This window comes from Neofelis nebulosa, chromosome 5, assembly GCF_028018385.1.
Source record: "Neofelis nebulosa isolate mNeoNeb1 chromosome 5, mNeoNeb1.pri, whole genome shotgun sequence".
Lineage (NCBI taxonomy): Eukaryota > Metazoa > Chordata > Mammalia > Carnivora > Felidae > Neofelis > Neofelis nebulosa.
In genome coordinates, this window is record NC_080786.1 from 114,596,884 (window position 1) to 114,623,933 (window position 27,050).

Here is a 27,050-nt window from a genome sequence, read left to right on the forward strand (position 1 = left end):
ACTGCTGATGGACTATCATAAATTGAACCAAGGGTAGTGTAATCAGTCTCTGTGAGGAGGTGGTATCTTTACTAGGACAGACCAACATAGCGTCTGGTACATGGCTAGTCCTGTTGATATGGAAAATGTATTATTTTCTTATCTTGGTCAAGGAGGAGGATCTAATGCAGTTTACATTTATATTGAACACAGAGCTTTAGGACTGTGCTAATCTCTTGCTCTTTAACATAGTAGACACAATATACATAGAAGGGATCTTGAATGTATTGACATTCTAGAGAACTTCATGCAGGTTCACCATTTCAATGCCAGTATTTTCACTGGATCTATAGAGCAGGCAATTGGACCTTTGGATGGTTAATATAAGTATCCTACCACATTTATTTAATATATACTAGCTATATCACAAGTATGTCTACATGATTACTCTCAAACAGGCTTACTCCCCTAATGAACCAGTATAAAATGATTAAAAAGTAAAATAGTCAATAGCATATAGTAAAATAGGTGAAGGAGATAAGAGGTACAAACTTCCAGTTATAAAATGAAAGTCACAGAGATAAAGAGTAGAGCATAGGGAATATAGTCAATACATTTATCATAGTGAGCACTGAGTAACGTATAGAAAAAAAAGGAATTGTAGTCATGTTTTATTGATAGGTCTTTGCTCTGGAATAAGTCAATTCCAATATATTCCAGCCTATATATATGTGTGTGTGTGTGTGTGTGTGTGTGTGTGTGTGTGTGTGTATATATATATATATATATATATATATATATATATATATATATGCTTGAGGAAAGTCTCTGTTCTTTTCTCTTCTTACTTAATGACCCACAGATATTTTAAACATGTTAAGTTTATTTATTTATTTTAAGGGAGAGAGAGCATGAGTGGGGGGGGGGATAGAACAAGGAAGAGCGAATCCCAAACAGTCTCCATATTGTAAGTGCAGACATGAGGCTCGATCCCACAAATGGTGAGGTCATGACTTGAGCTGAAATCAAAAGTCAGAGGCTTAACCAACTGAGCCACCCAGGCACCCCATTGACACAGATACTTTAATCTATGAGTTAGATTGCCAAATAATATACATACTGTAGAAGTTTTGACTATGTTCTACTTTCTTCTGTCCAATGTTAACATTACTCACATAAATAATGTGAAGACTTGTTTTAATATAGAGTAGAATTTTGGACATAATTTCTGATAAAGCACCCTTCAAAATAATTATTTATGTTGATCTGAATTCACACTTAGCTTATAAAACACATGCATTATCATTGTACTTAAGCCATGTGTTATAAATTAGTGGTAAATAACGGTATTTGGTGGTTCATTGGAAAATGGATTCTTTGTCCAAATTATGCTTTCATAAGTTATATTACATTAGTAAAAATCAAAATTAATTTTTAATAAAAGTCTACAGAATAATACATTGAAAAATGTTATAATTTTAAACATGTGGTACTTTAGTGTAGCTGTCTATCACTACAGAATTCATAATAGAAATGTAGTTAGGCTTCTAAGATTGAAGAGGCAGAACCTTGGAGAATTCTCTCAGGATTTCAGCAAATATTGACCATTAGCAAATTCTCCCAACCTGAAAATTTCATTATGACTATTCAAGACATTTTTATAAAGCTATATAGTTATTAAAGCAGCACTGTGAATAAAAATGTCCCAGTGAGTAAAAGTCTCTCACTGATATAATTCCTTCTATGTGCCTGTATCATTCAGAATTCTTGGTTGAGAACAATAGAGACAAATTCTGTTTGAATTCAGCAAAAAATGAATTTATTGAAGGGATATCAAATAGCTCTAGGAATCAATGGAAAGGCAAGAGGATTAGGCTCAGAAAACCACTAGGATCTGAGAATCTAGTTTGCACAGACAGCCAAATAATAGTTTTTTGGATGCTTGACTGGGTGGGCAGTCAATATGGTCAAACTCTCAACTCCATGCTGGCCCTACTTTTGCCACAGTCACCATACTGAGTCATTCTTTGACTATTATTTTTGTGTTATGCATTATTTCTTCAATATATAAATTCCTGAGAGGTTTATCTGAGGGCCTAGTCATGTTCTGGCTGCCATAAAATAGAAAGGCATAACATGGACAAATAAATATACAGTTTTCTGATCTTTTCAAAACATCAGCTTGTTTGATTGAATTGCAACACAAGTGACAGATGTCCCTTACAGATATGTCAGAAAGGAGAATTTCGCCACCCAAATAATTCAGGTAGCTGACATTATGCTCTGAATGACACCACATTATGTAGGTCTAGAATTGTCTTCTTGATACTAAATACTAAATACCATTTGTGTTGGTGGCACACAGCAGCTGGTTATCATCATGAGGTCTGACACTGAATGAATCTCTTATCTGGAAGTTAGGATAAGAAAAAATGACAGTTTATTATATTAAAATGTAGAACAATATAATTTTATAAGTGAGCATAACTGGTTGACATCATTTACTATTTTATTATATTTTCTATTTTGGCACACCCTTTCGGTTTTTGTCTTAAGTAATAGTACTATTGTAGGGTTCATATTAATCTTATGAGTCAATATTAAATCATGAGCAGGTATTCACATAATTTTTTTTTTAATTTTATTTTTTATTTTTTAAAATTTACATCCAAATTAGTTAGCATATAGTGAAACAATGATTTCAGGACTAGATTCCTTAATGTCCCTTACCCATTTAGCCCATCCCCCAGCATAATTTTTAATAAGAGATAAGTATTATAGTAATGACTTACATCTAGAATTATATTGATGAAATTCTTTATAAAGAGAGGGGCCTAAGTAAAAGTTACCATGATACTTAAAGCTTGGTCTATATAGGAATATAGTCCATTTATTCTGTATCTAATTAACACAATTCTGTGATACAATGGGCTCAGATCAAACACTTAAGCAATAGTTCCATCAACGTAGAAGATGCAAAGCTGCTGCTTTTTGGGCCCAAGGCTATCCCATATGGTTGTACAGTTTGTTAATAGCACAAAGGAACCTGGCTCAGAGAACTAGCAAAGGCTGACCTGTATCCCACTGTTTGCAAAGTCATGTCTATCTGAGGAACATTCATTTGACCCAAGTGGGAGGTGTTGAAATCATTCCAGGGTGCTCTATGTACCAGTGGTGGACTAACAACTTGGGCTTCTCCCCAAGGTGTGAACTAATTTCCTGTGGGTTGTGGCTGGACAAATAAGCATGTCAGGATTCCTTCCCTTTTTTCATGATGTTGACGTTTGACAGAGATCCATGGTAAAAAATTTTGTCCTAAGTGACTCCTTTGACATTAGCAAAAGAGTTCTTTTACAGTTGATCCTTTCCAAATGAGACATTGATAGAATGATATTGATTTATGTAAATGAAAACATTTGTGTGATCCTTAGAGAGGTTCTTTTATTTGACTTGGTGCCTCTGCTCCAGAACATGGGGACTAATTTTTTCCCTTTCATGATTTCCTGAAAGCAAAGTAACAATTCCAAACCTGTCAAAAGAGAGAATTGTGATTTTTTAGTGGAAAGGACCTTGTTTCAGCAGAAATAACTTTACATATCAGTGAATATATATAGCCTTACTTTTTGTTGGTCTTTGCAGACTTGAAAGTATAGCATTTTTCCTTCTTTCAGCATTGCTGCACAGCCTTCTATGATCTGATATCTATGATCTGATATATTCTGCTAGAGTAGAATCAAGAAATGAATGGTTCTCTAATTTTAAGTTGAAACCCAAATCCATAGTCTTAGGTTTGGTGGCTCTAATATTTTCTTTGAAAATAGCAAGGCTACTGTCCAAAAGACTTTCAAAATGAGTCATATTTCCTCTTTCAAATGTTTGGAAGCAAGGAGAAAAGCAATGGTGAAATCATTTGCCCCTCAACTTTTGTGAAGAGGTAAAATATTAATATTACACAATTCTGGGAGACCTATAAAGACTATGAGGGAAACGTACTTAAGAAACAATTATTTCCTGACTTTTACCTTCTGTTAAGACATCTGACAAGGCTTATTTTGTTGTTTTTGTAACCCCTGAAGTATTTAACCATTTTTTCCTTAATGGGATAAAGAGCAGGATAATAGTGTCATGCAATGAGACCCTGTGTGCTGGGGGGATAGTTTTAAACATTTGGAATATGACTTACAGATCACTCCAAAAAGAAACTAACTTATTCTAAAAACAAAAACAAAAACAAACCACTTTTTTATCTTATGTTGGACTGGCAATCAAGCTAATAAATTTCTTTTACTTTTAGCAGTAATAAGAAGTAAAGAAGTAATTTTGGAATCTCAAATTACTCAGAGTGAAGCACACATAAAGCATTAGTAAACAAATGCAAATATATGCATCTGGGTGACACAGCCTTCTATAAGAGCAAATTGTGGGGTATCTGTAATAGAAAATGAGTATCTTAGCTCATGCAATTGTCACAGATTTTCAAAATTCTAGTTATGCATTGAATTGACTTGGAGAACTCAAAGATTCTGACCTCTTAGAACTTATAATCCAAACAGACTACTAAAATAGGTGGTAGAAACAGATGTAAAAATAATTCAAACTGTATAAAAATATTAACATATAGCAGAAATATGTTATATATATAAATATATATATATAATATATATAAATATATATATTTATTATATGTTTTATATTTATATCACATGTATACATGTGGTGTTTCACAGAATCTTTTTGCTATATAATATTAGCAAAAGGCAGTGCTCTTCCTTGCATGGGGTTTTTGTGATGACAAAGGAAGTAGGACAGTGGGGAATCCTGCCCAATCTAGGCTCATCACTGTGGGTGCTGTAGCAGAGGGCCAGCAGAAAGCGGTATGATCCCCATCAGGCCAGTGGGACACTGAGCCTTCAACTTAACCGGAGGTGGCCCTGGGTGATGGGGTAGGCTCAATTTATTTCCTGTTTCTGCTTCAGTACAATACTTTCTCCAGATATGCATTCAGAAATATCCTAGTGGGGTTTAGCTTTTCTCAAATGACACAGAACTTTGAAAAGGCTAGATAGATTTTCTCAAAAGTCCTTCAACATACAGCTGTGGGCCTTGACCGAGGGGGGACTGTCTTCATGATGGTCTCCTAAGCCAGTCAGTAGTCCAGCCATGGCACATCCTTGCATATAACTCGTACATAATGATATTCGTGTAGCAGCTATGCCTCTGGAAGCAAGAACTCAACAGGATGTCATCCCCTGGATGAAGTACACCTCCACAGGGCAGTAGGCCACCATCTTGGGGTGGGCTCCCACAATGACCTTCAGTTCTAGCAAGGCCTCTTTGGTCTTCTCTCTGGGGATGACCCTATTGTGGACATGCTGCTTTAAAAGGCACTTGTAGGTGAAGATCTTATGGCCAAGGTTGCTTCTCTCCTTCTTCCACGTGAACAGGAGCCAAAAGGGGTGATTTATCCATCCCACAAGACCCTGCAGGAAGGAACTGATCCAGAGCAAGAACTCTAGTAAAGAGAATCTGATAACATAGTTCCAAAACCAGTTGGCTGAAGAGGAAGGAGGCTTATTGGTGTGGTCCTGGTGGATGACACTGATCTTCTCACGGTGTGGGAACCAGAGGAAAGCAAAAGTATTCAGATTTCTTCAGGTGACTGTCTAGGTTGTCAAGAACCTCTTTCAGGGTTGAGGCGAATGAGATCTCCTGCAACTGGGACTGGGGTGAAGGTGAGGATGACTCCAAGGGAGCCCGGGTGCACCTGCACACCCTGGAACATTTCTGCATTGCTGGACTCGGAACACTCAAGAATGGTCCCATGGACCATTAGCAGGGTCAGTGCCACCACCTGAGTGGCTGGGATGCCATGTTGGATCCTGTATTGTGTGTTCCGGACCCAATGATGATCCATACCGTTATGTCTGACAGGGCTCTCAAGTTGGACAAGGCTAGGCTATGTTTGCCTATCTGTGGGTGCAGGTCAGCTGGGAGGCCTGGCAGCTGACCTCCACATTTCTTTAAACAAAGATCACATTTCTCTTTTTGGGAAAGGTCAAAGTTAAGTGATTAACTCATAAAGAGCTTGATAGCAGATTCAGGGCCTATTTATTGACCTAACCTGAGGTTCTTCACATTCCTCATTTTCCCCCAACAAATTGGTCCTTACCCTTTTTCTGTATTTTCTTCCTACCTCTCCAGTAATATATTATTATGTCCAATCTTGAAAGCAAATACCACAAATATGAACTATTACTAGGCTTATTACTATTGCAGGCATCACAGCGGAATGCAGAGTCCCTATTTAAATGCAGCGTCCTCGATTTTCATGCATTCTCTTTCTTACCTCCCCACATAATGATCACACACCTGGTTGCGAAAATGCAATTGGTTTAAATGAACAGCACCAACAGGAATGGAAAAAGAAGAAGCAGGATATTGTGGATGCAGAATGGAAAAGGGGTGGAAGGTTTTTGTTCTGTCTCTGTGGCAGTAAAGATGAGTGAAGTATTTCCAAATAATTGATGGTTATTTTTGTAGTGTCATCATGCTGTCTTTCCCTTCTATGCAGATTTGAGCCATTGCCATTGCAACTAGCATTGCATTTTATCAGGAAAATAAGGAGAAGGAATCACAAATATTAAGAAACTAGATTGAATAAGTTGAAAACGGGGACCAGAGCATTCTTTAATTGACCTTCTGTTTCCCCTATCTCTGGAATTAAAATTCAGTGGGTTAAGACTCTGAAAGAAAAAGAAATAGTACATATAATTACATTTAATCAATTCCAAAATTTCCCATAAAAATAACCAAATGTTACTTTCATAAGACCATTTATTTTCAGAAGAAATTTTAAAAATTGTAGAAAATTCACATTCAGTGCTTAAATTTTAAAATTCTGATTTCTATCTTCCAAAGGGTGAGGAAAAAATTAATGAAAGTAACCATTGATGCTGCCAGATTGGAGTCATCTGTATGTGTGTATATGTGTATATATATATATATATATATATATATATATATATATATATACATATATATGCAAATTATATCCTCTTAATCATTTGTGTAGTCATAATTTATAGAAGTTTACAACTAAAATGATTCTTTGCAGGTATGTGAATACATAAAAGGGCTTATAAGCTGTTGTATGCTGGCTCCCCAAATATCACCAACACAATCTCTTCATAAGACAGATTTGAGTTCATTGCTTACCATGGTAAGGGAGAAAACCATCTCAACAGAACTTTGTGAATGCCCCATGGAGGGTAGACAAGATTCAATTTTATTGAGTATTTGCAGTTTGATTTAAGGTGGTATTTCCATGTGGAGAGTGAGGAGGATTGATTAGGGTTAGGTAAGAATCAGGGTATATCTGTCTAGGATTGGTAGAAATAGCAAAGCAAGGATTTGAGAGCTAAATGTTCAGAGTCGTAACAATGTAAACTGTTGATGATTATATTGAAGAATTTATGAGTCTTTCATGAAATTCCTCCTGTAAACAATAAATATATCTTCCTGTATAAGAAAGAGTCTTATGGAATAGTAAAGTTATGCTAATGAAGGTAACAGAATAATAAAATCATGTTATTATAAAAAATATGTTGTGAGAGAGGATAGTTTCAGTCCTCAGTGTCCAAACTGTAATTGTTTCCCATCATTTCTTATATGTTTTATTATTTTCTAATATGCCTGAAACATCCTTTCTAAATCCGTATTTATTTGCTTATTTACTTATTTGAAGTATAGTTGACATATCATTATACATTAGTTTCAGAAATGCCTAAATCATTCTTACTGTTATATTTGAAGCTGCTGTCAAGCTTATGTGGTATGAAGCTTATATGATGTTGCTTTCTCTCATTAGAAAAGAACACAAGATCACGGAAAATAATTAGTTACATGGTTTTGAATGTTGTCTTTACTGGTGATATTTATATTTCGTTACTGTCAGGGTAAATCCATTTCTGAGTAGAGTGATACAGCACAATAGTTAGAATTGTCCACTTGGGTTGCACCTTTATAAACGTAGAGTGAAGAGCTCCACCTAGGGAGAATGTAGGGTGGTTGAAAACACAGGGCTTGTATTAGCCTTGGGAAAAAATAATCTAAGATATTTCAAAGATGTAGAAAAATTATGTCAAAGCTGGAGTGCAGGAGCAATTTAGAGGGTATTGGTCTCAGAGTCAGAATTGAAAGATGAAAACCAATTGACAAGCACAATGGCCACAGGTCAGACTGGGCAGGAAATCAAGATCAGAAAATCTTAAGAAAGGTGAAGACAATAAATTTGTTATTTGAACAAGCAGTGTGAACTGTAGAGATTGAGGAAGGAGAATTAGAAATTCCTTTTAGGACAATCTCTTTGTGGTCTTTATACAACATCATGAAGACCTTGATCCTAAGGTCGGACTAAGCTCTGGTCTTGATATCTCCATTATGCTTCAAGACAAATAATGAACCAGTTTTACCTCCCTGGATTTTAACTGGTGTTTTCTAAATTTAAGTCTTTTTTTATATCATCTTTACAACTTTAACACTGTCCAAGTATTTCCTGTCAGAGTGTTTAGTTTTCACTAAATCAACTAACTTTTTAAAACATAGATAAGTATTTTTAAAAATTTTGTGTCATTATTTTTAGAAACATTATCACTTACTATAATAGAAGATAACTATGCAAAATAAATTCTAAGCAAACAAGATTTTAAAATTCCAGTCAAATATTGTTGCCTAACAAAGGCTGTAATAGCAAAGCCTGCTTTCTCTTCCATAAAAGGAGATTAGCAAGTATAAATGAGGTATAAAAAACATAATAACAGCACATTGACATTATCTTTGATGTAATCAGAAGATTGATAGTTGTGTGGATAGCTTTTGTCTATGTATTTCAGTGTTACTTAATGCATGTCAATTTTTTGCACGTCTCTCATTGCAAAAAATTTTTTTTTTGTAAAGTGTCACTGCATTATCAAGCGATAATAGCACAGTACAATTTTAACCTCTCCACAAAATAATGTACTTTCCTTCATGCTTATAGCCCATATGGCTACCAGAGACATGATAATTTTCCATGAGCTAACAAAATAAGTGATGTCAAATCACAGACACTACTTCTGGTTTTACCCTTCAAAGATGCATTTCTCCGTATATAGCATTGACAGGTAGGGGGTAAGAAAAATCTGATAATGGAGCCCTACTCCTGCTGTTACATGAAACAATAGTCAATGAATATTTATTGTGCATCTATTATGTTGCAAGCATTAGCAATATAGCAAAGACTAAAACTGAAAAAATGCCTGCCTTATATACGACATTGACATACAGCCACAAAACAGACAATAAATAAATATCAAATGAATAAAATACATAATAAAATTTAATACATATAAATATAATCACATAAATGTGTACATAATAAACTGCAAAAAATAAATATAAATAGAATGATGGATGCCAACGCTGATGTTATATAATATCATTACTGTATAGTGCAATTATGAGGATCAATATCTACCCCAGACAACTTTGTACAATCTACATTATTCCAAACACTATCTTCTTTTAGCCCCATATCTAATAATGTCATGTGCTGATTGACATGATTTGCAAAAAGCTTTTGCCTGCATGAGGCTAAGGATATATACTGAGTTCTACTGCAATTACATCTCTAGAAAGACAACAAGTGTTTGAGTCCATATCTTAATGTACTCAGAAGTTGTTCTTAGAATCTTCTGCTTCTGTCTCCCCCCATCTTTTAAGACTCCTTGGGATTTAAACTCTTAAAAGTAGGAAATCTTTCTCATATATATTTGTATTCCTAATAAATAGAAAATAAAGCTCTTGCCACACTGTAGGCCATTAATAGTCTTTGAATAAAGAAGTGAAGGAAGAATAATGATCTATATTACTTGAGTGAGGTCAAAACTTCACTGTAGACAAGTAGAGTAAACTATTTAGGCCTCATTAAACTACAAATGCCCCAGAATGTTAGAAAACTGAATGATTTTCAAGTCCAAATGTCCACTGCTGTGCCTCTGAACTCATGGAGATATTGTCTTTGGAAATCAAATATTGCACTGCCCAAAGTCAGAGTGTTTCCAAAGCAGCTGGTAATCAAACCATGCTTTTATTTTATATGCTGTATTTTATAGCATGCTTTTAATTTGAGGGTAAAGAAAAAAAGGTAAGGAGTATGAATCCTAGGTCTTTAGAAGAGACATGTGGGAACATGTAACAGTAGCTCAGTCTTATTGCCTAATATCCAACCTTTGGTCAGATGGTTTCCTTACATATCCCATGATTACATGGTCCAACATATTAACTGAGAATTCTTCACTCCAAATGCATCATTTGGTTCTACAATTTTGTCTGTTCCCATCTTAGCTGTGACATCAACATATAACTCCTCACTTGATCTTAGTTTGAAAGTGATACTCTGGTGCACTTGGTGATTCTTTTCTCTTATGTCCTATTTGCTTTTCTCCCAATTTCATATCCTAATGCTTATCTTTGCTAATCTTCAACACTTTCATGTTATAACAGCCTATGGATGCTCCTCACTCATAGTGAGGCAGTGTCTTCTAAGGGCTTCCAGTTGAAGACTGCAACACAGGCAGAGGATTAGGTCTTCTGGGTTTTCATAGAGGTCTAATTACTTCTTGTGGCTGACCTTTATTAGTAAGTATCAATTAGTGTGGTTTTTCCTTGATTCTAATCTCCTTGATGTTTTGCTGGAGTATAGAAAGATAATTTGAGGTTAACAGTTGACTTCAGGATGTGTTTGCTTCCTAATCCTATCCTCAGAGACATCCTTTGTAGATTTGATTACTGACATTTACAACAATCTTTGAACTCTGGTAATGTCAGATAAAAGAATTTAACATTAGCTCCTGATTACTGAGAATAAGTTTTTCAGGGCTTTCTTTTCCTGTAGATCATAACCACAAAGTTTTAGTATCTGCCTTAAAACAAACACGTATTTTCTTGTTTTTATAGAAAAAAAATTAAAGGATCCGTAGTTTGGGAAAAAGATGTCTTTTATCTCTCTTCCATTAAAAATTGTGGTTTTTTTTTTTTTTTTTTTTGGTTAAGGACTCTCAGGCTTTGTAAATCCTTCATAAATTTTCAGAATGTACATATTACATATTTATATACAAATATACTGTGTATAAATATTTATAAATATTTTCAATTTGAAGTCATTTGTTATTTTCTCCATAGAAGGAGAATGAATTGATAGAAGAAATGCACATAACTGTAGCTGTAATGTCAGCATAATATTCACATATTTGGCAAATTCCTTCGTATTTTAGAATAGAGCCCATGTGGCAGAGCATAAGTGCTTAGATAGGTAAGAAAGAATTCTGAATTGGAGGAATGGGTATGATCTCTATAGGAACAAAGTGAAATATGGTATGATGGGATTAGACATTGTGCCAAGTTCAATAATTATGAATAATGTTAATATTAATGGACATGAGCTGGCAGACTCATTGACCAACAGTTTTGTGGAGAGAAAGTAGAAGCACTGCTTGGCTAATAATTATTAAGATAGTAATGAACTCAAAGTTCCAGCTGAATGCTGGTCTCTATAAAGTAATGTTTTCTATCCTGAGCTTTATCACTGATAGTATCTGATATAGTGGAATTTCCGTATATGAAAAGATTATGTCTGTCCATATGGTTGGGACAACTAGGGCACTGGTCTTAAAGTTGTGTTTATACAATAAGCATACAAAGTTGTGTTTTCACAATAAGTATGCTATTTTTACTTATATTCTGCATTTGCTTGGGTATTGGTGTGTTTTGGGGGGTTCTTGTGAAGCTTATGGCAAAAGCTAAGTCCTTTCTAAGTTAACCTCTGTGAGCCACCTGATCAGTCAATAAGGGAAGCATTCATTGCTGACTAAATTTAACAACCAGCCTAGTTCTGGTTGCAGTAGATACAAATAGTCCTAACTTTGCAGTTTGGATAAGAACAAATTTCATTCACAACACTTTAGTTAACCCCGGCCCTTTGAAAATATGATTCAAATTTCAGTTACTACAGTACATTATCTGTGAATCATCACATAAAGTGCCAACATTGCTCCTACCTCTTCAGCCCACAAATCTCTATGTAAATAATTGGTGCATATCAGAATCAGTGACCAATCACGTCACTTCTTTCAGAGTCTGTTAGTGATTGGCCACTGTGTGTGTGTTATTCAGTTCACACACAGAAAGCAAAGCTATAGTCACATTGCCTCTTTGTTTTCCCTGATAAACTCAGATGGCATTTTACAAGATGGATAATCAAAAGAGGAAACTGGCCAACAAAGATAATGCAGCAAAACAACAAAAAATGATAATGCTGGAAGTAGAATATTGTATAAATAAAATTCTAGAAAAGCCTGAGAGCCTTTAAGAGAATCTAGCGAGGCAAACTCATCAATGCAAATGAAGAAAGTGGTTGTGATAAAAAGAATCAAAATATCTCAAAGGAACTGACACTGGCCAATAACTTCACATTTAAAGGAACTTTGAAGGTATTTCATGACATTGAAAACAGAAAGGATAAATGTTTGAAACTGATCAAAACTTAGAAGGGAATAAGACACTTTTCCAAGTCATAGAAAAGATACTTGCTCCATACTGTAAGATACATGATGAAAAGAAGGCAAACACTATTCAAACTCCTGACATTTTTTTGTAAGAGTGAGTGGGGGCAGAGGGAGAAGGAGAGAGAGAATCTCAAGCAGGCTCCACATTCAGTGCAGATCCTGATGCTAGGCTTGGTCCCATGACTCTGTGATCATGACTTGAGCCGAAATCAAGAGTCGGATGCTCAACAGACTGAGCCTCTTAGGTACCCCTTGACGTGTTTTTATGAAGAAATAAAAACACTTTAATTCTTAATGTTTTACAGCATATAAAATAAATATTAGTTTTACTATTTTTTACTATTTTTTTTTACTATTAGTTTACTATTTTTAAAGGTCATGGGCTTATGTACTATAGTTTTCCCCATTTTTAGTAAGATCATTTAGCACAGTTAAGCTTGCAGAGTATTGTACTGCACTTTTACATACAGCAAGGACTGCTGATACTTTTTAAAATGTATAAATACTGGCTAATATCTGGTTTAAATTATGTTACAAATTAAATATTTTTCTTACAAATCAAATATTAATAGCTAGTGTTAATGAGTTGGATATTGGCAGATAAATATCTGGAAGAAAACATATTAGAAATACCCCTATGTACTACAAGTACTGAAACAAATTACTATGCTTTACCTTGGAGAATACATTAAACGTAATTATGTTCTTTTTTTTTCACTATTTCCCAACACAATTTGATTAAATAATTTACTTTTCCTTATGCACAATTTGAAAACACTGATGATCTTTCATAAACTAGGACAACAAATACATGCACTTAGTAATAATTTTCCGTTTGTACTGTAACACAAGCTGTAGTGGCAAAATATAATTGAGGGATGAATACAAAATATAGCAACTTTTGTTGCCCTCTGAAAACTATGTATGCTATTATGTGACTTTTACTAATACCACTATTCCTACACCATGGCTGCAGCTATTTTTTCCCTTTCTCAAGTGGTAGATAATTCTATATTTTTCTCTGAATATGATTCTGATAGGAACACCAAAATAATCATCAAAAAATTCCAAATGGAAAAAGTCAAAGAAAAACTTCAAGAACATGTACCTGAATTCTGAATTCTTTTCCTAAATATCAGTTTAAATAGCCAAAGAAGCAAGGTTTTTCTGACTTTGAAACTTTCCCCACTATGAAATCCTGAACTCCATTCTCTACAGAGGCAAAGGACTAAAACAGCAACTTAAGCCTTTGTTTGTTAGAGTCAGAAAACTGCTTTTCTTTTTCTCTTTTCTTTCTTCTAAGATTGTATTTCTTTATTTTTAATGTTTATTTATTTATTTTTGAAAAATAAGGAGAAAAATAGTGAGCTCATGAGCAGGGAAGGAGCAGAGAGAAAGAGGGAAAGAGAATCACAAGCAGACTCCACAGCATCTGTCCAGAGTCTGATGTGGGGCTGGATCTCATGAACTGCGAGATCATGACCTAGGCCAAAATCAAGAGTTGGATGCTTAACTGACCGAGCCACCCAGGTGCCTCTCAAGATTTTATTTAAATTCAAGTTAGTTAACATATTGTACATAGTGTAGTATTGGTTTCAGGAGTAGAATTTAGGGATTCATCATTACATATAACACCCAGTGCTCATCCCAACAAGTGTCCTCCTTAATGACCAACACCCATTTAGCCCATCCCCCCACTGACCTCTTCTCCGGCAACCCTCAGTTTGTTCTCTTTATTTAAGAATCTCTTATGGTTTGGATCCCTCTCTCTTTTTATCTTATCTTATTTTTGCTTCCCTTCCCCTATGCTCATCTGTTTTGTTTCTCAAATTCCACATGTGTGACTGACTCATTTCGCTTAGCATACTACACTCTAGTTCCATCCGTGTCATTGAAAATGACAAGATTTCATTCTTTTCGATGGCTGAGTAATACCTTTCTCCCTAATTCCAGACCTGATTCCCATGATGGAAATCAAGAACATCCAGAATTAGGGTCATGATTCTGAAGGCAACCAAAGTAGCTTCCCCACTGCCTCTCAAAATTGTTCCTAATCTTTGAGCCCAGTCTTCCAAAGCATCTGAGCAGTGATAGGAGCCATTCAAGGAAGCGTCCCCATTCTTCTTGGATCATGATAGGCTTTGCCAGAAATCACATTGAAATTTTAAGATATATATGAGTTTATAGCTGTAAAAGAAAACTGCATTGCATTCCATATATATTCTTTAGAATTTGATCCAGCTCCCTGTTTGTGTAGAACCTTTGATTCTTATTCTGTACTCTAGGTGTGCATGAAATGTCACCTTATGAACTGATCTAGTTCTATCCTGCTAAGATAGGCCTATCACACAAAATGCAGAATACTTAGTTAAATTTAAGTTTCAGATAAGCAACAAAATATTGTTAAGTATAAATATGTCTTATGAAACATATAGGACATACTTATAATAAGACTTTGGGTTTGTTTTCACCAAGCCCTAGACTATTTGAGTAAAACAGACTCATACTTTTTGTTATAAACTTATTCTGATCATCTTGCCTGATTGAAAACACAGAACTACAGTGGTGCCTGACTGGCTCAGCTGGTGGAGCTTGTGACTCTTGATCTTGGGTTGTGGGTTCAAGCCCCACATTAGGTATAGAGATTACATAAATAAATCTTAAAAAAAAAAAAGAAAACACAAAAATACAAACTGTGGTGAATTTGAGATGAAATAAATGTATAGGACCTTTCTCTTTCTTTCTCTGTAAGTGCAGGTGTATGTATAATATATATTATATAAGTAAGAACTAAAAGTATAAATTTTCTTTAAAGAGATGGTCATTTCAGATGATTTCTATATGTACATTCTATTAGAAATTGTATGAGAAGGGGTTAAAAAAAATGGAGATAGGACCGGTGTAATAGCAATGAGGAAGAAGTGACATTTCTCTGAGTACATCCTTTTTTGTGGCTCTGGACTCTTAGAACCATGGTGCTATAGCTCATAAGTTTCTTTATGTTTCTAAGCAAACAAACAAAGCCAACCAGATTATTGGGGGAATAAAAACAGAATATGAACACTAAAAAATAAACCTAAGTAAATTGAAAATTAAAAACAAAACCACACTTAAGTGGGTAGGGAAGTGGTGCCTGGGTGACTGAGTCAGTTAAGTGTCCAACTTGGGTTCAGGTCATGATCTCTTGGTTCATGAATTTGAGCCCCACATTGGGCTCTGCTATCAGCACAGAGCCCACCTTGGGTCCTCTGTGCCCTCTTGTGCTCTCAATCTCTCTCTCTCTCACACAAATAAATAAACATGAAAAAAAAAACTCCCATAAAAAAATGAAGTGGGTAGGGAAGAAAACAAAAAAAACTTTATTAACTTTGGAAAACTATCTTAACTGGAAACCTAAATGCAAAAAGAACTATACATAAAATGCTGTAATCTAGTTAGTAAATATGCTTCTCACAAATAGACGGATAGGTAGGTAGGTAGATAGGAAGGCAGATAGACAGATAAAGAAGTATAGATGTGTGCTTATGCATGGATTAGTGTGCATGCATACATTTCCTGGATATGTTTACTGAAAGTAGATAGAAGCAATGACATCCCAGTAGTGAGCATAAAAAGAACCCAGTAGATTTCAATAAAAGGAACTGTGGATTCTTTAAGAAGTAGTTGATTCCAGGGCTCAGGCAGGGAAAATATAATATGAGCTTGACATATCTTGTCCAGAAAGTATGAAAACTCTTAATAAAATATGGAAACCTGTTGATAGAACACAGGATTCAACCACAAGGAGTTCCTCATGATCAAAGCTAGAACAATTTGAGCAATAAAATGCATAATAATGGAATTTTATTTTAACCATAAAACAGAATGAATATCATCAGTATATTCATAAGATATAATCAATATATATTATTTATAATGGCATAAATAAGTAATTAAATACATAAGTGAATTAGGTATCTCAGCCAGCCAGTTAAATTCTCCTTGTTTTTTCCATTTGGAGATGATCTTTGTTGATTATTGTCTCCAGTGGTCATATCTGATTGGAATAGTAAAGTGTCTATATCCACTGTAGAATATTTGGCTTTTAATATTTGACTGAAATATCTAGTCATATTTTCTTTTCTTTTTTTTTTTTTTTAATTTTTTTTTTTTCAACATTTTTTCATTTATTTTTGGGACAGAGAGAGACAGAGCATGAGCGGGGGAGGGGCAGAGAGAGAGAGAGAGACACAGAATCGGAAACAGGCTCCAGGCTCCGAGCCATCAGCCCAGAGCCTGATGCGGGGCTCGAACTCACGGACCGCGAGATCGTGACCTGGCTGAAGTCGGACGCCTAACCGACTGCGCCACCCAGGCGCCCCTAGTCATATTTTCTTTAACATGGACAGTTACTTAAATGCATACAGGCATACAAATAGGTAACTCCAAAAAGAAATTGTCTATTGCCATTTAATCAATGAGACATATGGCACTAGTATTTCTAGAAGTGTCTGATATGATTCAATAATAAATAAATATAACTCTATAAGAGTTATATTTTATATACTGCATGATTTGAAATTTGCCATTGCAAAGGACACTCCATGTAATTCAAGAAACTGCCAGTATATGGGGAAGAGCTATATGGACATAAAGGCAGAGTAAACTAGCATTATCTTATGTTCTCTTTAATGAAACTTAAATACCATCAAAAGTACTATTTTTTTTAACAAAAAATCATCCTGTAATGATAAGCTTTAGGAAATATTATAATTTAAAACCAAAATTCAAAGAAGCAAGACATATATTGTAACTGTTACGATTCATCTGCTTTTACTGTAAGTATCACAACTAGGTCAAAATCATAATTTTTTTTTACTATTTTTCAGGGTCAGAAGAAACTTGAGACATGTTTAGGTTCACTCAACAAACACTTGAAATCTCTGTTGTAACTTGGGGGCTCTGTTTTCGGAAAATTCCATGTTACTTTGATTACTTGAGAATTATAAGTTTTCGTTTTCATACTTCTGGTTTTGTTATATCTTTGTTACATTTCCCATTCTTAATTTATTTTGATGGCCTCATTTCTTAGCTTCTTAAAGCTTTGTGACAGATTGTTTATTGTCATCAACATCCAATCTCTCATTTTTCCATAGTAACAGTTATAAACAGGCCACATGGTTGACCAAATTAGACACTGTTTTTCAGCTTCTCATGCATTTTAGGTGTGGACATTTGACTAAGCTTTGATCAGCAGAAGTGAACAGAAGTGCCTTCAGTCATCATCAGGTCTCCTTAAAAGGAATAAGCATGAGCTTCTTAATTCCTTTTTTCCCTTCTCCTTGGTTGGCAGGTGATTAAAAAAAAGGAGTAGCTGGTTTGGATTCACACATGGAAGTCATATGTTAAGAATGACAGTGCCACTCTGATGAGGGAGCATAAAGCAAGCTGAGGGCAAAGCATAAGCTAGCCCTCCCCATCCAAGGTGGGGGGTGTGATACTCAGGCATTCCTGGCTGCCCAAGAACAAAAGAAAGGAAAGAAAACAAATGGGTAGCTGATAGACATCATTGTCAAACAGGACATGAGTTTCCATCAGTTTACAAATATTTTAGTAAGTTACAAGAAAAAGGCAATCTTAATCAATAGCCTAATCTCCAGAAACCTATAGACTCAGTTTCCTGGGGCCCCTAATATCACCTTCCCCTCCATAGTGATGCGGGGAATAAAGGCAAGAAGTAAACGGCAGGTAAAATTAAATTTCTTTATAACCTGCATCTCATTGACAACTACTTGAGGCAAATACAGTGTATAACATTTCTCCAGGAACCCCCTACTCTCTTAATGTTAATGCCTGCTAGAGGAAAAACAACCTTAGCTTGACAGTAGCAAAGCCTCAGGTATCTTATGAGTCCTCTTTAGCATATGAAAGTCCTTCTAGAGGCCTCCCTTTTGTCTTTACTGCCTCCAACTCCATAGTATATTACCAGTCACTCCTCACAACCCCAGTGCAGCTCTTTCTGTCCACAGATCCTGTCCCCATGCTTTAAAAAAAATTACCTTTTTTGCACCAAAGAAATCTCAAGAATTCTTTCTTAGCAGTCGGCTGTGGACAACCACCACTCCAAAACCCATCAACTCTACTTTGTCTGTACCTCTTACTAGTGTACTCTAACATTAGAAATAATATTATAACATTAGAAATAAACTTCTATTAGGGGCGCCTGGGTGGCGCAGTCGGTTAAGCGTCCGACTTCAGCCAGGTCACGATCTCGCGGTCCGTGAGTTCGAGCCCCGCGTCAGGCTCTGGGCTGATGGCTGGGAGCCTGGAGCCTGTTTCCGATTCTGTGTCTCCCTCTCTCTCTGCCCCTCCCCCGTTCATGCTCTGTCTCTCTCTGTCCCAAAAATAAATAAAAAACGTTGAAAAAACATTAAAAAAAAAAAAAAAAGAAATAAACTTCTATTTAATTAAAGTGACTAGTATATCATCCCTGCTTAAAGCAGACTAACCAACACCCTAATAATTTACCAAATATTTAGCTAGGACTATTACAGTACTTGAGTATATGTTTGTGTACATACATTGTGGAAATACATGGTGATGAAGTTTTGGAGTGATGGTGGGGTGGTCCGGAGCTGACAGCCAAGAAAGAATTCTTGAAGAGGTCTTTGGTGCAAAAAGGTGATTTTATTAAAGCATGGAGACAGGAGCCATGGGCAAGAAGAGCTTCACTGGGGTCATAACTGGTAACTGATTACATACCCTCAGGTTGGGAGGGGTTAGGGAGAGATTAAGTCTCTAAGGAATTTTGGAAGCAAGGTTTCCAGGACCTTGAGGGGCTAGCTTTTGCTAGGCAAATGCCATTTATTATTGTTTAGTAAAACCTCAGTCATGAGACCCTTCAGATGTATATCAGGTGGCCATAAGTTTGGAGTATGATGACCGTACTTGGGAGAGATGAGATAAAGGAAGTTTCCAAAGGAATTTTTATATGTTAAAGTAGACTAACAGGATCCTTGAGGTAGGGATAATGTTGAACTAAGATTCTCTTTTGCCCCCAGCAAAGTGTCATCATGAAGGCGTCTGAGCTCCTAAAGGGAGGTCACTCTGCTGGTTTCAGAGACTTGTCAATGGGCTATAGGCAGTAAGGGAATTTAATTTTTTATTTGCCTTAGTTTCCCACATTGCCATGGCAAGCACTTAAACCCCTTTCCTTTGCTCTTGTGTAGCTAGGACTGTCTGAGGAATATCACACATATTCTACCTGTGGGGAGGAGGGGTGATGCTAGCTTATACTTTGCCCTCAGCTTGCATTATGCTCCCTCATCACATGGGATCTGAGTTAGAGAGAGGAAATTATTTTTCTGTATACACCATCTTTTCTTATCTTTGCTCATGGTCTGAAGATGGTAACATTGAACAAATGATTAAACATTGCCAGCTCTATAGTAACTACCATTTAAGATAGCTTCTGGGAGTTTAGCAACTCCCTCTTCTTCCCTTGACACTCATGGTGTCCCTGGCAGCCACATCTCTGCTAATGTGACCCACCCCCACGTTACAACAAGTTACAAGAATGACCCAGCTGGGAACTCTTGCCACCACCTCATTCAGTCTGTTTTCTGGTAATTTGAAATTTTGAATAGAGATCTGAACACAGAGGTGTTGAAGCTTGGTTTGTGAAATATTTCCTTGGATTAGTGAGCTAAGTGTATCATCTCCCACTGAGATTATTGGTTTCAATGACTTGCGACCAAATAAAAATCAACATTTCCAAGACCCAATTCTATGTTTTGTGGTGCTTAGGAAATCCTCGCTCTTTGCTAATGTGTGTTTTCTATAACAACGGAGATCAACCTCTAAGTACTCTCAGATTCCATCTCCTAAGACAAAAAGGCTGTCCAAGCAAGTATCCAACTATGTTTTCATTCTGCTCCATTCTTTCATCAGAAAGCGAATTATTACTATTGTCATTATTCTTTGTCTCCCCTTGCTCCCGTTTTAGGGGTCTTTATTTTGTCTATCTTATAAGGTTGTTTTTTTTTTTTTTAGATAGACACTGATATTTCATTGAAAAATAGTATGAAAGAATAGATATTTTTAACTTTCAGAATAATAGTTGCATGACATCAGACATAGAATTTTTATTCATGTTTTTATTTTATTTTGTTTTTTCATTTTTGAGAGAGTGTGCATGTATGTGTGTGTGGGTGCATACAAGCTGGGGGAGGGGCAGAGGAAGAGGGAGAGAATTTTAAGCAGGCTCCATGCTCAGCACCTGTAAGATCATGCATGACCTGAGCCAAAATCAAGAGTCTGGTGCTTAACTGACTGAGCCACCCAGGCCCTCTCAAATATAACATGTTTTTCATATTAGGCTATAAATCACTATGTGTAAGTGCATACATGTGAAGAAACAGAAATAAACCCAAATATATTCACCTATATCAGTAAAAAAAAAAAAGAAAATCAAATACCTGGCACATAAATAAGACTCATTTAAATAACATTCTTATAATAAAAAAGATGAGGAAAATATTTTGTGACTTTATATGTAATTTTTCATTCAATTAGGGGACCGTACAAGTTTTTTGCATCATTATAAGATTAGTGTATATGAAAAGGAGTGTGATGTGAGAGGATCCCAAAGTCATAAACTTTAAGAACAGCACCAGCCACAGATAACTTTATACTATCTTGGATAAGGACAGGGCTTCCTTTTTCAGAGCGTCTAATGTTTCACATATAAAATGGGTTAATTTTTCAGCTAGCTGTTACTTTTATTTTAGCTTTCAGTAATGTTTATCAGTCTTTTATTTTTTGTAATTTGGGAAGCAGAAAAATAAAGTAGCAGTAAATGTGTATACTTTTATTCCATGGTAATAGTGGTAAAGATGAGCAGAATAATCACTGCACTCAAACTGGTTACTGTATTACTGTATTCTCATTTTGTATAAGTTATTAGAAACATGGGGCGTCTGGGTGGCTCAGTTGGTTAAGCGTCTGACTTCAGCTCAGGTCATGATCTTGTGGTTTTTGAGTTCGAGCCCAGCATGGGGCTCTGTGCTGACAGCTCAGAGCCTGGAGCCTGCTTCAGATTCTGTCTCCTCTCTCTCTGCCCCTCCCCCGCTCACACTTTGTCTCTCTCTCTCTCCCAAAAAATAACCATTAAAAAAATACCTTCTATTACTTAGTGGAATCTTTGGGGGATGATGTGGAATTAAGTAGTGTTTTAACTGAAGATACATACCATCTCTTTAATGGGGACAGGTTTTGTGTATGGGTATTTAAAATCTTCCCCAGAAATACTTGGGGTGTTATAAGTAAGTTGAGATGTTAGGTGGCTTTCATATCTTTCCTCTTGGTTTACAACCTCCTGTTCTCATGGGAACTGGCCCTTCCTGGACAGGCTTAGGGAAGAAATGAGAATATCATTCTCTCTTATCTCTGAGGGGAGTATGAGTAAAATCTGTGTCTCTTTTAAGCTTTCAGGAATTATGGGACCCTTTCTTGAAATGAAGGGATCATTGAAATTGTGCATAGAAGAACTGATTTCTGGCACTTTCTCACATGTCTTCTTCACCCTCCACCTCAGGTTCATTTTGTTAAGTGATCAGAAACATGTCCTTCTTCCTGTCTGAGTGACTGCCTCTGAGTACTTATTTGATGTTTACCAATTGAGCTTAAGGGTGGAGGAACAGATTTTTCCCAATAATTGTACAAACCATAGAATGTTTTAGAAAATCAAACTCTCTGCCTACGTTATCACTATATTTCAAGTACACACAGTAGTGCCTGGTTACAAAAGGTACCGAATGTTAAATTTATGAATAAATGAATTAATGGAATCAGATGTAAGAGAAAGAAAGTATTGCATGATTCAAATGTTAATTGGTATCTTATTGTGGTTACCCAGTATTATAGAGTATTAATAGTATTAAAGAGACACATGCCAGGCAGAGTGTGAAAGCCATGAAACTGCCCCACTATGAAATTCTGAGCACTAGTTACACATCTTTTCTCTAACTACCTCCTTAGCTCCCAATTTTACTTACCAATCTTCTCTTCTGTTGGTAAAGGCTTTGTTTAGGTCTATTACCATTCTCCAGTCTAAATTAGATGAATTTCACACTCATGTTGCCGGGCCAAGTGTCTCCCACCCTGTTCTCTCATTGATTTCATCTCACTTTCTTAATTCATTTATTTTTCAATAATCTATTTAATCTATCTGTCATCTGTCTGTATATAGTTAGGGAGGCAGCGTATGATAGAAGTAAAGAGCAGATGTCCTGGAGCCTAATAGCTACTGGTTCAATTTCCAGCTCTGTCATTTACTACTTGTTTTGGAATTTGGAAATATCTATGTGCTTCAGTTTTCTCACAGGTAAAATGGACATAACAATAGTATGTAGTAAGTAAATTAGTTAATATATATATGACCCTCTGGGGCACCTGGGTGGCTAGTCGGTTGAGCATGCGACTTCAGCTCAGGTCATGATCTCACTGTTCATGAGTTTGAGCCCTGCATTGGGCTCTGTGCTGACAGCTCAGAGCCTGCAGTCTGCTTTGGATTCTGTGTCTCCCTCTCTCTCTGCTCCTCCCCAGTTCATGCTCTGTCTCTCTCTGTCTCAAAAATAAATAAACATGAAAAAAATTTAAAAATATATATATATATGACCCTTAAAGTAGGGTATAAATGTATAAGTCAATGATGTTAGCTACATCTATTTCCAGTTATTTGGTATCACTCTTTGTAAATTGTTTTTCTAATTTAATTAGAGAGGTTTGGGAAGATTTCTGGAAACTCTGGGTACTGCTATATTATTTCATAAAAATGCTAATAAGAGTCATAAAATAATATTAAATATGCTTGAACTTATTTAAAGTTCTGGACTTTATATAGTTTTCCACTTAATCCTCCAGAATGTCTTATGAGTTGATACTATTATTTATATTTTAGTAAAGAAACTAACAGTTATATAACCAAACTCATGATGTATCTGAAACTTAGGCTCAGATCTGTCTTATTCAAAACATAGGTTAAGTTATGCTTAATGTAGTATATTGTTATGATAAAGTATAAATAATAATTTGTTAGGGATAACATAAAGATTATTTCCCTATTGCAAGGTAGATTGGAGAATAACCTGTAAGTTTTGAACATTAAACTTTTGTCATAACCAAGTTTATATAGAGATTCATGTGTGCTATAGATCAAGTTATATATCATTTTCAAAATATAAATACACAGTATAAGTTTTCTATAATAAGTTAAATATGGTTCTTTGTTATCTGATACTATAGCTATGATGAAATTCTATTGTTCTAATAATCAGTGTATCCATATCTACATGTCTGTCTTTATATTTATCTGTCTACTTATCTTGTTTCTTTACATATCATAGTTGAGAATTAGTATAATCTGTAGATCGATATTCTTAAAAATAACTTCCTCTCATTCATTTGTTTTTGCAATTTTGCTTTTGTTGCAAATCTGCTTGCAAAATACACTTTTATTTGCAATCTGCTTGCAAAATACACATAATCAGTAGTATATATTCAGGGAAGTTTTCTTCCCTCAAGTGTGTGCTACAAATAAATCCAAATAAATTTCAGAAACTTTTCAGATTCACAAAGAACATTACCATGATGCATATTTTAAGAAGTACTGCAAAAAAGAACTATCTAATTCCTTTATTTTCAACACTTCTTAAACTTAAGACTGTTTCAGAGTTTCATGTTCATTAACCTATGGAACCTTAGGGAATTTCAGTTCAGATATTTGTTACTCAGGCTATATTGTCACCATGAATTTACTTGAGTATTATTGATTTGTAAAGTGCCTGAAGTTGGTTAAAATCATAATTTTGAGTTTTAATGATATAATTACATGTTTAGGTTATTTATTTATTTATTTATTTATTCATTTTGCTCTTTGGTATATGAAAATATAGTAAAGTTAGAGGTATTTGAACCAAGTAAAAACTATCACAGAAGGATCTCAGGTATAAAACTATACAAATCATTACTTTCTGGGCCATTAAAGCACAGGTGAAAATTATGTTAATGTAACATCATGAATTATTGATACTTTGTCTACTCTGAAAAGTTACTGTTTCAAATTTATAAACAGAGCATAGAGGCATTTTAAGGTAAAATCAATGTCTTCTTGAAGGTCAGTTTATTAAAGATATTACATATTAATGAGATGTTAGTTAGGCCTATCAGTTTTGGTAGATCTGCTGCTTCCCCAGGTACCAAATTTCATAGATAATTTATAAATTCACCGGAATTTTTTTATAATGTTCTGAGGGTACTAAGCCTCTCTCATTGAAGACTTTATAGTAACCTCACTAGGGCCATTTTTTGGCAAGGAGAACACATATTTTTCTTAAAACCAACTACCTTTTGTGGCAATTTGACCAATAACTGGTGTCATATCTCAGCATGTTTCATGATAACAATTATAAATTTTGGCTCAGGAGGACGAGACATAACCTCCAAAATAATTGTGAATATGATCATACTTAGCTCAGTGACTTTAAATATCATCCATAAGCATACTATTTTCAAATTTTTATTTTCATCCTGGGCATGTCTCCTAAGATCCAACTGTGCTCTACTTGAATGTACATTAAATTTCTCAAACTTAACATGTCCAGAATAGAACTCCTCATTTCATCCACCTAACCTGCTTCTCCTGCAAGCTTTCTCATCTCAGCATATGGTAACTTGTTTCTTCCAGTTGGCAAGGGGGTGGGAAACCCCACTGTATCCATCCTTGGCTTCTTTTATACTTCATCATTAATCCATTAACATAGCCTGGATATATCACCATCAAAATAAATCCAGAATCACAGCACTTAGCACTATTAACACTCATACACTTTCACAAGTCACCAGCACTTCTTGCCTGAACTGCTGGAGAATTCTCACATCTCTCCCTGCTTCCATCATTTTTCCCTTTCAGGCTATTCCTAACTCTACCCAGAGAAATTCTTTAAAATTGTAAGACAGATCATGTCTTTCCTTAGATTAAAACCATTCACTGTTTTTCATCTCCCTTAAAGGAAAAGACTAAGACTTTGACATGGCTTTAATATCCTACATGATATGCCCTTTCATCACCATCCCCTCTGCATCCCCAGCATTGCTAAATTAGCAAAAACAAAACAAAACAACAAAGAAAATAGACTCTCAGTTAAATTTGGGTTTCAGATGAACAAGAATTTAAATACAGATGTGTAACTATGTTTAACTATTATGTATGTATGTAATATATATTATAATATATAATTTTATATATTATATATTACATATATATATTCAGAATAAACTAATACTAAAAAGTTTTCATTTATCTGAAATTCATATTTAACTGGATGTCTTACATTTATTTGACAACACTATTCCTCCCATTCTCCCACCCAAAACCACATTTATTTGACCTAATCTTTTAATATTCTCTTCTTTGATCACTTTGCTACTTTACTGTAGCCACAGTGGCTATGATGGCATTATTTGTAATCTGTGGATTTTATTGGATCATATAATTCAGTATCAAGCAGGACTCTCAGAAAAATTCAGAATATTAGGGTTCGGTCAACTTGATTTAGATTTTAGTAAAGTCCACATGAAGAGATATATTTAGCCTCACGCAAAGCAGTATTTCTAACATCACTAGGAGAGCACTTTCTATTTAAGGACTGTAATCACCAAATGGCTGCAAGCCCAAAACTCTGGAGTTGAGTAGGTTTGGACCAGTTTGTCTCTGCCCCCAAACAAGGTATATGGAAGCAAGATAATGGAGACAATAGATAGAAGAATTTGTGATTTGGGCAGAGGAAGAACAAGCTCCTACTCCTATCCCAAATATTGTACTTTCTCTTAAATTTTTCAATAATGGTTAAAATTACTATAGGAGAGATTATCAGATCACTGAAATTTGTTAGTAGTAGATTCAAAGACAATATGTCAACATGAGCACTAGCTTTGGTTTGGGTATCATGGGATGCGATTGATAAATCGGTACCAAATTTTGAAGTAAATATATTACTCAGTTTAATCTAAAATTTTGTGATGTAACAGATTATTTTTTCACATTTCAGTGGTGTACAAAAGTCCAATTGCTTACCTTGAAATGAGACCAACTTCAAAAGGCTAATTTATGCATAGAATATGTACCAAATTGAATCTAAGACTTAAAATTGTATCCCACTTAGTTTCATTCATTTCCTTATCTACTTTCTACACTTCATTGCTAGTTTTCTCTGAAAGTGTTTTCTTGATAAATCACTTACACCTGAAACATTGACTCATTGTCTGCTCTGGAGAAGCAAATCCAATAAGCACCAGTTGAATTCTTTTAGAAGGAATAACCATTCCACCTTTGATTTGAGCTATATCTCTAGATGAATTTATTGGACTTTCATAGTATTTATATTAAACTGAATCTTTTATTAGAATTGGAAAATGTTTTTATTTTCCAAC

General features: G+C 35.2%; 1 pseudogene; it reads right to left on the reverse strand.

Annotated features, from left to right (window-relative positions):
* Positions 1–4,880: 4,880 nt before the first annotated feature.
* LOC131513179 (L-gulonolactone oxidase-like) overlaps positions 4,881–27,050 on the reverse strand; it is a 45,451-nt pseudogene continuing 23,281 nt past the window's right edge.